At 35.1% G+C, this 14,849-nt stretch overlaps 1 protein-coding gene across 1 annotated transcript in view; it reads left to right on the forward strand.

The window, feature by feature from the left end:
• The window catches only part of HCN1 (hyperpolarization activated cyclic nucleotide gated potassium channel 1), a 187,827-nt gene that overhangs the window by 109,141 nt on the left and 63,837 nt on the right, over nt 1-14,849 (forward strand). The gene's annotated exons all lie outside the window — the stretch shown is intronic.

The raw sequence follows: 14,849 nt of genomic DNA on the forward strand, positions 1-14,849 counted from the left end.
CAAAATCCCAAATGAAGAAAAGAGGAGTTTATAATATTTCTTTTAAAAATCTGGATATTTATGAACTTCTCTCTCCAAGGAAATTTTAATATTTCATATTTTCACTTTAATTTGAATTTGTATGAAGCTAAAAGCTTCCCTGTAAAACTGGAAGTCTCAGTTTGCATTCACTTCTGGTTACCAAAACATGAGAAAAACAGGAAATATATAGCATCATATTTTCTTCCATTTGTTTCAGCCTACTAATTTTCTTTCATGTCTGAAATGGTTTTTCCCAAATAAAATATAGGATAATTAAAAATATAGGATAATTTTTTTTAAGATTGCTCTCATCCATCTGTTTCCTGCTCTTACTGCTTTCTGCACATATACTTATTTGAGCAGACTCAACCTGAAGTAATTCAAACAGACCTCTAAACCTTTCAGAAAATTTAATCTAATAGAAATGATGGAAAAGATTTTGTATAGGAAAATCTTTATATTTTCTGAAATATACAGCATCTTATTTAATGTTGTTGCTAATAAGTAAATTTTTAATATCATCTAGATGTGTGAGCAGATGTTTACATATTAATTCTAAAAGCAAGCAATGAATACTTTTAATATCAATAGCTTAAACTACTGAATGCCCTTTATATATATTTTGCTTTCTTTCTGCTATCTGGATTTTTATATTTGTTCATTTATGCTTTAGGAGATATTATTGACAACATAAGGAAAAGAACCAAGCCCTATGGTGAAACTTTCTCTAGCCATGTGCCATGTTTAATAATTTGCACTAGGTGTCTTTTCCTCATGTGAGGGGAAAAGCAATATTATCATTAAAAAATTATAAGTATTTCTCAAAAAAAACCCTCACATAAATAATGTACTAATCTATCTAATTTAGCTGCAAAAGTAAAGCCATTTCCCCTGAAATTTAAAAAAAAACATTATTGACATTAACTTAATTTTTTTTCTCTTTGTTTTAAATCACTGCTTTTTATTACAAAATGTTCATGACAGTCTCCTGTGAAGTGGATTGGAGTGGAGAGAGATATACACTATAAGGCCTTGTTTGATAAGACAATATTCCCTGTATTTTGGGCTACTGCTAACTGGAGAGAGTTGCTTTGAAACAATGTCTTTGAAAGCCAGCAGCTGGCATTTGAATGAGATAAGAAAATAATGCCCATATTCTTCATGAATGACTCATGTTCCTTTTCTAATCCCTCACATTCATAATTTTAGTCACTGTGTTTGATCTTTTATATTCGGAAGACGATAAAGTTAGCTTGCAATTGAGGGTAGCACTTTGACAATAGTACATATAATCAAAACAGAACTATCTGCATTGGTATAGATAGGGAGAGAATTAACATGACTGGTTTTGAGCAACTACCTACTTAGTAGTGATGTTTTCAAGTGGAGAGCACTCAGATTGCTAGTTCAGTTTTACAAAGAGTAATTGGGTACTGGTCAGGAATAAAGGCAGTGCACCACTCATTTTTCACTCTTTGCAGTAATATGTAATACCCCTCTGCTTATCTCTAATAATAAGAGACTTAACATTTTTCTGTTAGATACAACTAGAAAAGTTATGGCAAACCTAAACTCAGCTAAATGTTGCTATAACGATCATCCTTGATAAAAGCCTTTTCTGGGAGCAAAATAAAACTAGGATTTGTGTGATAAGAAAATGCAAGAACTCACCCTGGAAATGTACACTCAAGAGCAACGAGTAGGCATACTACATTTCCAGTAAGTAAGGACAGATTTGACCCTGGAATTTGTTGGACCTGTGCAGATGTCTATATATGAGCTCTCATAACCCATGCCATTCACCTAAATGCTGCCTGTCCTGTACCACCCTCTCTCTATATGAAATACAGATGCAGTACGGAATATTTAAATGTGTTTTTACCTTCTTGTTACTCTCTAACACTGATTGTCATGGCTTTACTCTTGCAGCAAGAGCGTCCTGCTGCTACATACAGTTTTGTGCATATAAAACTTGAGATGAATGAATTAATTTCTGAGTTGTATGAATAAGCAAGGATGAGGTTCCCTTACGTTTTTGCAGTTTGTATCTTGACAAAGAAGCTGTTTATGGAAACATATAAATGCTGAGAGGAAGTGCCTTTAGATTTAATGGTGTATTGCTCCTGATGTTTTGCAGATCAATAAAATATACTAGACCTAAGCCACTCCTGTTGAATTTTTGTGAAGGAAACCCTCCCACACACAGAGTGACGTGGGGTGCAGAAAGAAGGAATGCGACAGTTTAAATAGAAATAAAACATCTGAGGTGGAAGTTGATTTTTTTCTAAGCATGAGCCAGTGCACTCAACCATTGCAACATGATTTGAGGAAACATAAAGTTGGCATGTGTACAGATAAATAAAAGATTAAGAGATTCTAGGCTTTAAAAAAGCTTGTTGTTTTTATTCTTTTGCTTTTAAAATCTTTCAGACTTGGTATAAGAAAGTGCTCACTGCTTACCCAGGCAGTAAATACACAGACATCTGCCCAGAGACTACTATCTAGAACATACTCTAAAAACTTTTCTCATTAATAATGTTAAAGACAAAAAAAAAAAAAAAAAAGCCATTTAAATAACATATTCAGTTACAGTGGTAACATTGAATGCAAAATCTGAATTAGGAACTAAATATGGTATCAATTAAAAACACACCCAGATGCAATATAATGTGTGTTTCTAATCAATAATGACTCTCTATTTTATTTTAAAAGATAGTAAAAAAAAGCATGGTATTTTGCTGTTTTGAAGAATGAAAGCTGCCTGGATGTATATCCTCTGATCACCTTCCTTCCATTGAGTGACCTTGTTCCTGTTCACAGCTTTGACTGTAAAGGTTAAATTTGAAAAATACTTTCATATAGTTTACTTTTTTAACACAAATTTTGGGATTTTTGGTGTAAACTTAAGAAGGGAGAAATAGCCATGTGATCTGAAATTAAATTCAGAGATTAGATTCAAGACCATTTGAAACCTAATTTAAATGAAATGAAAACTCACTCTGTAATGTTTACAAGGGAGTTACAAACTGTTTTTATCTGTAACTCAGCTTAAACTTGTTTACCCTATGTGTTTGGAGGATGCAAATCATGGTTGCTATAAAAACAAATGATTGTTATTTGTCACTGTTCAGAATGAGTGCCATATATGTGTGGAGTGCCATGGTTTGCTATATTTATTAAAAGATTCAGACATTGCTGTGGGAGTGGGTCTATTACTTTGTTTTGACAAACTAACTTAAAAAACTAAAAAAAAAACTAAAAAAAAAAAAAAAGGCTATTCTTCTGATTCTACTTAACATTAAATAGATATGATGTGGATTATCAGATTTCTAACATCAATCTTGAAATGTAGCAGGTTCCCAGTTAACATGTAGGTTCTAGGTAAAAAAGATTTCCAACAATTTCCATGTTAGATAATGCAATTTTTGGGTAAATATATGCTATTTTCCTTAGAATCTGAGTCCTTTTAGATGTTTCCAGTTTAACATCCTTCCCAACCTTTTACAAGTACGGTAAATGTCATGCTTTCAATAAATGGGTATACAAATATCCCTGAATCCAAGAACCCTTTCTCTCACTGCATGCTCTCTGCTGTTTAACTTTATCCATATAAGTAAATAATTATGATGTTTGCATTCTAAGCATTCCTCTGTTCTCATTTGGAATCTTTTTATGTCTTTCACCTGCTCCTATCTGTGGTTTATGATACCATCTCACTGTAGTATGCTTGCATTAAATCCAGTGTGCTGGAACAGAATTCACTGAGTCAAATCTGCAGCACCTCTTACAGAGCCCCTCTGACTTTTGTCAGACTTGCAAGGCCAAACTCATGTTTGCTTATGTGACTGCAAAGATCAATTGCAAGAGAGAAAACACAGATCATAAAATAAAACCAGAGCTTGAGAGAAGAGGCTGTTCTAGGGAATTTTATTTTCTCCACTGGATTGGAGCTAGGAAGAAATGGGGTGTCAAGTCTATCCATGAAAACAGAGGTATGCCCAGTAGGGAAGCTCAGGAAGATAATGGATGCAGCTTTAGCTGAATAGGATCCTGGGCAGCTTATGGAAAGAGAAATTCTCCCCTGGAGGTGATAAAGAACACCTGCATTAACATTCTACTCTGAATCACCATCTGCAGAAGTCAGATTTTTACTAACTGTGTAGGGAGCCTAGGGAGACCTGCCAACTCACTTAGCTGTCAAAGTGAAGTACCTGAAGTCAGCTGAAGTGAAATTTTGGGATGCCTTTCTCTCTTAGTGTGGTTCTCACAAAAAAATCTCAGGACAAATAAGGCCACTGGTCACTGCAAACATCCACATGTAAACAATAAAAAGGTGCAATGCGCTTTTCCTGTTCATTGTCCATCGCTGAGGATTGTGGTGCTCCTGCTGTGCCTCTCTCCTTCAAGCATCAGAGCTAGACATCCCATGTCTGGCCTCTCCACAGGGTTTGTCCTCTGGCCTAGGCTGTCTGTCTCAGCCATACCTGTTTCTGTCAGAGCAGTCTATCCTCAGTATCTACACTGAAGAACCTGGGTTTCTGTGAACTACTCACAAGGTAGATGTTTTAGTTGCCCTGCAAGATTATTTTGCTGGTCTTCCTGTAATCAAAGCATGTAGTTTTATTCTTAATTGCAGCAAGAGACTTTCTTGCTTTTTATGTTGTATCTATGAAAGTTTCCCGTGGGATTTCCAAGCATTTCTAAATAGTTATATGGCATTACCATTGTTCTGTGGATAAAACACTTGTTTCATAAATGCTTGCTATAGAACTGTGAGAGGGCAAGTTGGCTAAAGAAAAGTTAAAGCTTCCACTAAACCAGATGGCTTAAAGCTCCATTCAACCTGTCTTTGATCACTTCAAGGGGTGGGGAGATGTCCACAACTTCTCTGGGCAACCTTTTCCAGTCTCTCACCATCCTCACAATAAAGAATTTCTTTATATTTCTAATATCTAATCTAAACCCACTGTCTTTCAGTTTAAATCCATTTCTCCTTGTCTTATCATTACATGCCTTTGTAAAAAGTTGCTCTCCCTCTTTTTCATAAGTCCTCTCTTAGTACTGGTAGCCTGCTAAGAGGTCTTCCCAGAGGCGCTCCAGGCTGAATAATCCCAACTCTCCCAACCTGTTTTTATAGGAGATGTGCTTCATCTCTTTGATAATCTTTGTGGGCCTCCTCTGGACTTGCTTAAACAGGTAGAAAGTTGGACAGGGAAACAAGAGTACTATAAAGACAACCTGAATGTGTCCCAGTTAATTGTGGAGCTATTGGGAGTTCATTCAGGCAGGACCAGCAGTGTGTCTCCTTGAAGTTTCCCTTTTCCTTTTTCAAGGATGGCAAGGGAAGATGCCCAGGAAAGATCAAACCACAGGGAGCATGGGGTGATGTTTCCTTCTGTTTTCAGAAATTTGCCGCTGAGGGGCTGAGCTGGTATCCAGGTGTTGAACAACTATCGCTATGTGTTTCTTCTAGTAGTCTGCCCAGTCATTTTTTGCATGACCATGCAAAATTTTTCATATTTGTCCAGAAGCACAGGCATGGTGTCACAGGATCATTACTCTGACATGCTGTCACATACTGTTAGTGTCAAGCTGACCTTGATGGCTGTCCTTGACACTGCATCCCACACTGGGGTGACTGTACCTGAGGAAGCCCAGAGTGACCAAGTAAGCATGGACTGAACATTGTCTTTATAACTGGAACGGGCACTTGTGTGCTCCACACCTCTTGGGTGAATGCTACAGGATCGCTCAAGTGCTCTGTTAACTCCCTCAAGGATGATAAAAGAGGAGCATGTTCCCCTTTCTCCCCCTCAGAGTCTGAAGTTCATACCCCCAAGGCCACGATATTCTTCTATGATTTAGATTAACCTCCCTCTGCTAGAGGAAGGAAATGAAATTTTTGCAAGTCAGAGTTGGTCTTTTTTTTTTTTTTTTTAAATGCCTAGACTTCATTTTGTGGGTGGCATTTAGGCTGCTAAATAATTTTTCTTTATATTATGTTACCTTGAAAGTCTTGCAGACTCTAGTAAGCACCTACAGTTTTAAGGCATCTGAGTTTAAGAAAAGGTCATCAGGAAACTCTAATGTGTTTTCAGAAAAAAAAGCCTCTGACCTAGATTCAGCCTACTTGCTTTGACACTGAGGTTTGTTCTTTTCATAGAGCCAAAATAGGTTTTCAGCTGCAGAACTATTTTGCTTCCTGCTGTCACTGCCTAATAAAATAAGGCACAGCTTTTTGTAGGATGTAGTATTTGATGAAGGATTGTGATTTACCAGAAATGCAGATCAGCTTCTTGAGGGCTCAGATATTTAGTAAGGTAATTTTCTGAAGAGCTGTAAACTAACCAGATGCAACCTAGAGTCTCAAAGGCATCAGGTTAGGAAATATATCGAAAAACTGACAAGAAAAGTAGCAGCTAAGTGAAAAGAAAAAAAAAAAAAAAAAGCTTAAAACCAGCACTGACCCTCTGCCCTAAAAAATTCATCACTTAAATAAAACATGGTAAAAATTATATCCTTAGACTAAGCAGAATGATACTTGAATTAGCCTATATGGTACCAAGCCCCACTTTACTAGAGAAAAAAACTGGTTTTTAAGTCATTGGATTCAGTTACTCACAAATCCCAATCCTACAGTTATGCTGATTCTCTGGGTCAAAGTAGCATTGGTTCACCTTGATTCATTTTTAAGCAGATTAAAATATATTCAGACTCTTTGTGAGTAGATCAACTTATTCCATTTTAATCTACTGTAATCCAATATTTTTTTTTCCCTCTAAGGACACAGTCTTAAAAATATTTACAAAGGAAATAAATTTAATTAGAATATACCTATACATAGAACAAGGAGAAAGGTGTGTCTTGGACAATGTTTGAATGTTTTTAAATATGTAGTGAGAAACCATTGGGACATTATTATTTTGTGCATATCTGTCTATGTACTTTCCAAGTTATGTATCAAGTTTGCTTTATATATTTCCTAATGATAGCTTTTCCTGCCACTTGTGAGGTTTTTTATTTCCTGCCTTTTTTAATGTAGCTTTAAAATCCCTTTGATTCAAAGAGAATGGTGACAGCACTCAGAAAACTCAGTGTCCCCTTCCAAAACCAATTTCCATTTATCATCTTATTTGGGATGGGATGCTTCACATAATTTGCTGTCTAGTCTGAGTTGCTCACATAGTAGAGAGGTTGAGTTCCTTCTACCAAGTTCCCTTTCCTAAACTGGTTTCAAATATGGTCTATGATGGTGTAGATTCTTTCTAACAGTTTTCAGTGAAGCAGTACACTATGGAATCACAAGTCAGGTTTATGTCACTTCACTTCTTCAACTGCTTCCCAGACCTGTTCTATATCAAGCCCACATTATCATCTTCCTATTCTTGAGTATCTAGACAGTTAATGTTAAAAAAGCAAAGCTTTTCCTGGTGATTGCATTGTAAAAGCATTTCATAAATTATTTGATTCAATACTTGAGGCCTGTTAAGTAAACTGTTTTACATTATATCCAGCTCCTTTCATCAAATGAAAGCAGAACAAAGAGATACCTTGTCTTTAATGCACATTGAATTTTTACCTCTCCTGAACAGAGGTATTTCATGAACAAAGTTGCTCATCAAAAATGCTTCCTGGCAGGATTTATGTATTCTCTTATAGGATATGCCATTGTATTGGGTTTTCTTTCTTCTTTTTATGTAAGAAAGTGTTTCTTTTTAAGATGCATTGTTTGCCCAGAAAAAAACCTGTAGATACACTTGTAATCACTTACTGTGACCACACAATACTTACCGTGATTAGAACATATTTTCCCATTTGTAGCAGTGTATATCTGTTCCAGTCAGTCCCTTGTAAACAATGGCTCTTAAGTTTATTTCGGGATAAAAAATCAGAGTGGTTTGAACATAATCAAAATCTGAGTGCATAATGACAAAGGAAAACAAAAGCCAACTGCCTTAATCAGATTTTTAATTTATTTGATAAATTTCAGTAAGGGATTTTGTTCACTGGAGAAGTGTATTGTTCAATAGTGAAGTGAAATGTTCAATATTTTCTACATCAGGAAAAATAATCAAAATAAAAGGAAAGATCTGCCATGCTACATTGTCTTTGATGGCTAGTGCCAAAGATGTAGCACCAAAAAATGATAACTAATGGCAACTAATCTGTTTCAGTGCTAAACATTTGTAAAAACTATTTTTTTAAATATGTCATATAATAGTGAAATTGATTTCAAATCAGGAGAGAAGGAATGCTCTCCAGAAGCAGTAATTTTTTGCTAAGGATGATACTTTCAATCGATTTGAAAACAGACATATAAAAAAGAAGTCATTACTGGCTGTCAAAGAGTCCCTGATACCCCTCTTACAGAAGCAGTTCACAGCCTGTGAGAGTTCTTTAAGGAACTGAAACACAAATCCTTTAAAAATGCCTGTCTGCTTCCCTGCACTCTGATTTTGCTTTTCCAGAAGACAAGAAAGAGATGAAGTAATTGGTACAATTTGGAAGAATTGTTTCACCAGTGTTCATCCCTGAGTTTGTCACTGACTGATTGACAAGGGGTTGTAATGATACCATAGATTAAATAGGCCCAGGTCTGTTTTTTCTCCTGGAAGTCAGTTGCTTCCACAACCTGCTTCCATGCAACTGGATTTCCTAATTACCAAAGCAAAGAGGCCTCAGGTAAACCTCTGCTAACTCTCAGGATGGTTCAGGAGCTGTTTTGGAGAGTATTAATTGTCTTGAGCCAAACCCACTGTTTTCTGAAAAGGTATTTTGTCTAGACAGTCAAATTCCATAACAGGGAAATGTTTTCTAGTACTGTTAAATTTTCCTGTTGTAAAAATATGGTTTGTACTTTTCATGTTTTTTACTTTAAACTTTATAAAAGCTTTCTAACATCTTTGTAAGCTGAAATTCCCTTAAAATTCTTATTAAAATAATCCTTTGCAATAGAATGTTATTACTTCAGTCATCTGGGTTCAGTTAAGTGAGCACAATGGCCAGATAAAAAGGGTGAGTCATAGTGAGCTGATTGACAGGCAAAAGAATAGAAGAAGTATTTTTCACATAAGATTTAATTTGTTATTTTGTAACTTTTTATTTACAGCTGTAAAAACTCACTAACTCACTAACTCACTCTCTTAACTATGCACAGATACAAAGAATGAAGAACAATACTGAGCAGTGTATAGGGAATCCTCCCCTATAAAATTGTGAGCATATCTTCTCATCCCTTTGAATGCAATGGGCCTATTTGTTTGAACATAATACCTCAAATATATGTGAAAGATCAGCCCTTCTGCTGCTGTTTATGAATTTTCACACTTATTCTGCAATGAAAATTATTCATCCTTAGGTCAGAAGTGTGATCACAAGTAAACACTCTGGCTACTTGCTTTTAATGGGGGAGTGTATTAGCAGATAAATGTTCAATTTTCTGCATCAGGAAAAATAATCAAAATGAAAGGAAAATCTGGCAAGTTTTATTTTTCTTTGATGGCTAGTGCCAAAGACATAGCAGCAAAAGATGAACAAGCTGTAATGACAGCAAAGTCATGTAACTATTCTAAACAGAGTAAATATATAATATTTAGTCATTGCTCTTCCAAACTTCTTTTCCTGCAGAATGCAATGCCAAACCATTTCTATTTTTTTTTCCTGCTAGTACTGCTCTTGAAAGTATATGCTGAGTCACTTACACCATCTGTTATCTGTGCACGTATCAGCTGAGAGAAATTTTCAGATGTTTCTGAAAACATCTGCTTATTTCACTGAGCTTACTGATTCAGGGTTCTTCTGTTTTAAATCATACCTACTTGCACACTTCCTAAAATAGGCTCTTCCTTGCACTTCATAAGAATTTTAGAACACTGAGATTTTTAGTCTTCCAAGTCTGATCCCACCTTGCCTTTGTTTAGTAGTTTTAGAAAACAAGATATTCATAGTACTAATAGTTGTGATAAGAGCTAGAGGTTTTACATGGTAGTGCATTCACCATTGTATGAGCTTTGAAACAGTAAATATTGGATATCTTTCACATTGGCTTACTTGGTTATTCATTGTCAATTCAAATAACTTCTTTAAAAGCTGAAATGCTGAGATGATTTCCTGTCTGATATTTTAACTAATGTATAATTCTAATGCACTGTATGACACCAGAGGTAGAAAATCATGCAGCTTCCTGATGGAAAAGCATGGAAACTATAAATCTGTATATATGTAGATATATATATATGGATTACTGAGGAAATGATAGATTCAATACAGAGGCCCAGTTCTATTGCCATGTTACTTGCACATAACTGTTCGACACAGGGAAAGAATCACATGGTCTTTTTTCTAGCTATTTCAGACATACTTGGTAAAAATTTTGCTAACACACATCTATAGGCTCTTCTTAGCATGCCTTTTTGATTAGTTAAATTACAAGTAACTCTTCAGTTTAAGAAGTCATCTATAAACAGTTGAAAATAATGATTTGCAAATAAGTATACAGCTAACTTATATAAACATATATGGCTATAAAAGACATAAATACAGTTTAATTGAATTCCTGATGGAAAAGAATAATTTTTACAGTAAATTTGACCAGCAGTAGCTCATGTCCCCCAGAATTTAGGCAGATGTTTCCTCAGGGTCACTCCTGTGTTACAGTCTCTGCCACCATGCAGGCAAGGATGCTTCATGCTTTCTTCAACCTCTTAAACCTTAACTTTACATTCATATTGTGCAATGGCTTCCCATGACAATGCTAAAACCAGAGGGCTTACTTATGGACTGTCTAGCTGCCTCCATGGTCATAAGTAAATTTGTAGTACCCAATTTTGATGGGCACTAGGGTAGGACTAGTTTAGGAGCTACCTACTATGTCCATAGAATAAATATTTTTTGAGTTTCAGCACTGGACAAGCTCATGCCAGTGAAGACAAGAAGGAAGGGTTCCTCATCTAGACCAGCTCCAAAGTACAACTGTTACTTGAGAGTACTGTGGGGTCAGTGTTAGACCATTTCTGAAAGGAAAACCATGGGAAACAACTTCTAGAGCTTGGAAATGCTTTCTGATACTTTTTAATTCACTGGGATAGAGACTGACTGTCTATGTCCTGTCAAGATCCTGCTTCAGATACTACTTACTTTCAAAAGAACCTGAAGACAATGGTGAGCATAAAAGACAGGGGTGTGAGTGATAAGACAAGTTCTTTCAGAGAGGGAGAGGTACTTCCCTACTTCTGCTTCAGTTTTAAAGGAAGAATGAGGATGAGTTCAAAATCCTTGTGGAAACCATTTCATTTAATAATTAAGCCAGTCTTTGGTCCATGATTGCAAAGCATGCCCTTGCAAACTGACAGATCCATTTCTGTGACTCCTGCAGTAATTGTGACGTGAAAGAAAAAAGGGACTGAGGCAAAAATGAGGAAACCATTACTGTCTGTGCAATAGTCTCCTTGGTACGAGATTTCTAAATCAATTTATATTTCAGTGCAAGGATATGGCTGAAGGAAGATAAGCTGTGCCTGAGGGAATGACCACAGTATGGGAGTGGAATTGTTTTGTCTTATGACAACAAAATTTCTTGATGAAAACCTCCACAGATTATATAGTAAAATAGAAACACTTTTTTAATCCCCTTAGAAGAATAATTTTCCTTTTATTGTTGTCCCTTAGAAAGTGCCATGTGATTTATTTCTTTTGAGATGAAAAGTTAATATTACAAAAAGATATTTGTAGCAGTTTTATGTGAAATTATGGGACAAACCATCACATCCTTTGGTAAAGGAAAAGAGGCTCATACACACATTTTTAAGGATCAGAAGTGCCCTGGAATTAATGTGTTCTTCAGGATAACTGGGACGTTAATGTATATAATTACAGAACTAATTAAAAATTATCAGGGACCATTGCTGTCACAAATATGAGGATTTCTTAATGTCATCAAGCTAGATTATGTAATCAATCTTTGGATAAACAGCTCTGGTATTTCTCAAAATTACAGTCTTTAATAGTTTTTCCAAATTAATGTCATTTAATTTAAAACTTTTAAAACTGATTACTGCTAATCTGGAAACAGTGATCAACCCATTGTCAACTAAGAAATTAAATGCCTTTTTTTATTAATTGGTAGGCAATTTTTTCAGCTTGTTTTTTGTTGTTGTTGGGGGTTTTTAGTCTATACCTTAAAAATAGAATATGGCCATTTGGGAAACATTTATTCTGTAATTGTATAAATATTAGTATTTAAGATTGTATTAAAGAAAAGATGTCTGTATAAAACCAGGATTTTCTGTTTCATAGAATGACCTTTTATTAACTCAGGGATATTATCTGTGAATGTGTTATGCAAAAATTTCATGATACAGGTGCAAAATTACTTCTTATTAAAAGAATAATACTGTAGGCCAGCAGAGAAGTGGTCACACATCGCTTTTGAACAGCAAAGAGCAGCATGGTGGAACAAGGTTGTGGAAGATTCCAACCCCTCACAATGAAACAAAGTTAGTGTTACTCCTGCCAAATCCTTAGGTTATACAAGACTATTAGGAAAATAATTAAATAATTATTATTTCATTCAGTAACATTGGTTGCAACATACATCATGTATAGGATTTGACATTAGAATCAATGTTCTTTTTAAGTGGTTTATATATGGAATAAATCATCAAACAACTCAAGTAACTGTACTGAAATCTGCACCCTTCAGAATGGTATTTGCTGACCAGTATTTAAAAAAAAAATCCCTATGAAAACTAAAAAGACCAATTTTTGCATCTGATTTTACAAAAAGCCTGTCATTATTAAAGAAAAGAAACAAAAACACATTGGCAAGCTGGTTTTGGCAAAAAAATCCTCAGACAAATCCAAGCTGAATTCAGATGCTTTGTCAGTCTTTTCTTTCTTTTTTATTCTCCTTTTGCTAAAGCCTTTCTACCTGTCTGGGGACCTGCTGCTCAGGACCATCCATTCAGAAATGCCTGAAATCTGCCTAGCCTGTAACATGGTCTAAGTGACACAGTAAAAGCTGATGCTTTTTGTATAAAAAAATAGCCATTTGAGATGGCCGTGACCTCCACTCTGGATTCAGGTGTAGTTGTGACTGAGGTGTTGGATCACACTTTGGTGCATATATATCTATATATATCTATATAAATATATATCTAAAAGGCAGCTATATAGTTAAATGTATGCTCATTTCTTTTGCTGTAAATTTTTAGTTATTTCTCTTCTGTCATTACAGCTCTATTATTCCTACTTATTCCTATCTGGTAGTACTTCTTTAGTAGTATTCAACTGATTTTTCTCTCACCCTGTTGGCAGGAAACATTCTTTCTATTTTGTTGCTTATTGCTACTCCTCACTTCCATTTTCTTATTCTTTCTTAAAACAATGGTATTTTACTTAGAACTGTGATTCACAGACCTGGAAAGTATCTCAGTCAAGAAATAAAATCCATTAGTGTTCAGATTAATTCAGACACTTTGGTGTAAAAATGTGATTTTATAGAAGGTGTTTTAATTGGGATTTATCATACCAAGGATATGACAGAAAATATTCATAGGCAGGATCAAGATTAGCTTTTATTTTTGTTTAATAATTATAATAGTTATGCTAATAAATTTAGGAGAAAGATCCACTTTACAGAGCCCTACAAGAACTGGAGGTTTGATCTTACAGCTTTGTGAATATTGTGGCGTTAATTGCACTACTTGCAGCCTTGAAAGACCCCAGTTATATTTCATCCAGCGTGCAATTTATTGTTTTCCCAATTTAATCTATATAAAGCACAACTGCTAAAGAATTTGACACAGGTCTCTAAAAATTTCCTCATTAGTTATTTCTGCACAAGGAGTTTGATGCCAGCTGGAGGTAAAGGTCTTCAAAATAAACAGTGCCTTTTTTTTAAGCTGCTTTCCTGAACAATAGGGAATTTGCATTAGAATATCTGCAGTGACTCCAACAGCAAGATGTTTCTGTGCTCAAACTGGATAGTTGAATCCTGAACTGGAGATTTTTTGGGGAAGTTTCTTCATGTCATTCATATTTTGAGTATTTTTAAAGGTCTGAAACAATAGGAAATACTTCCTTATAAGTTACTACCTGGCTTCCAGCTATCTAAGCTATCTATTTTTTCTTTTTTCTTTTTCTTTCTTTTTGAAGTGTAGACACTCAAAACCTATTCCTTAGCTGTTTTTATCACACAAAATTTTAACTTGTGAAAAAGCAACAGCTCACAAATCTGAAAAGATTTGACTTAAAATATGAAATAAATGTTAAGTACAGAGAAACCATTAATTTTTAAATTATTACATTAGTGAATAAGTACTAACTATGTCATCTGCAATACAACAATTGGCAGCTTATCTTCTGTTACCAGTTATTTAGGCTAATAGGAGGTCTAGAAAAGGCATTTTAATAGATGTGAGGCACAAGGATAGTTAGTAACCTTGGCATTTAAATGGCAAGAGAGCAAGCTTGCAGCTTTTTGAGAAATTAGAGCATTTGAGTACAGCTTGTATCGGTAGAAGAGGGACACAAATATTTTTATGTCATACATAAACTTTATATATAAATGCTACTGCTAATATGGAGGTCTATGTTAACAAATTTATTACTTTTCATCCTGTATATTAGACACCATACTATATAACTGACTAATCTTTCTCCTGTCATCCCAGTTTCTCCGTCTTTACTTCTTAATTTTTGAATTTGTTCTCAGTTCGTTTTGTGGTAAATACTGTATTTCCTCATGTGTGCTGCATGCCTGCAAGCACTGTTTGTCTCCTTGTTCCTGTTTCATTCTTTTGGCTTGGAAAACAGAAAAATATGACAAG

This window comes from Vidua macroura, chromosome Z (genome assembly GCF_024509145.1).
Source record: "Vidua macroura isolate BioBank_ID:100142 chromosome Z, ASM2450914v1, whole genome shotgun sequence".
NCBI lineage: Eukaryota > Metazoa > Chordata > Aves > Passeriformes > Viduidae > Vidua > Vidua macroura.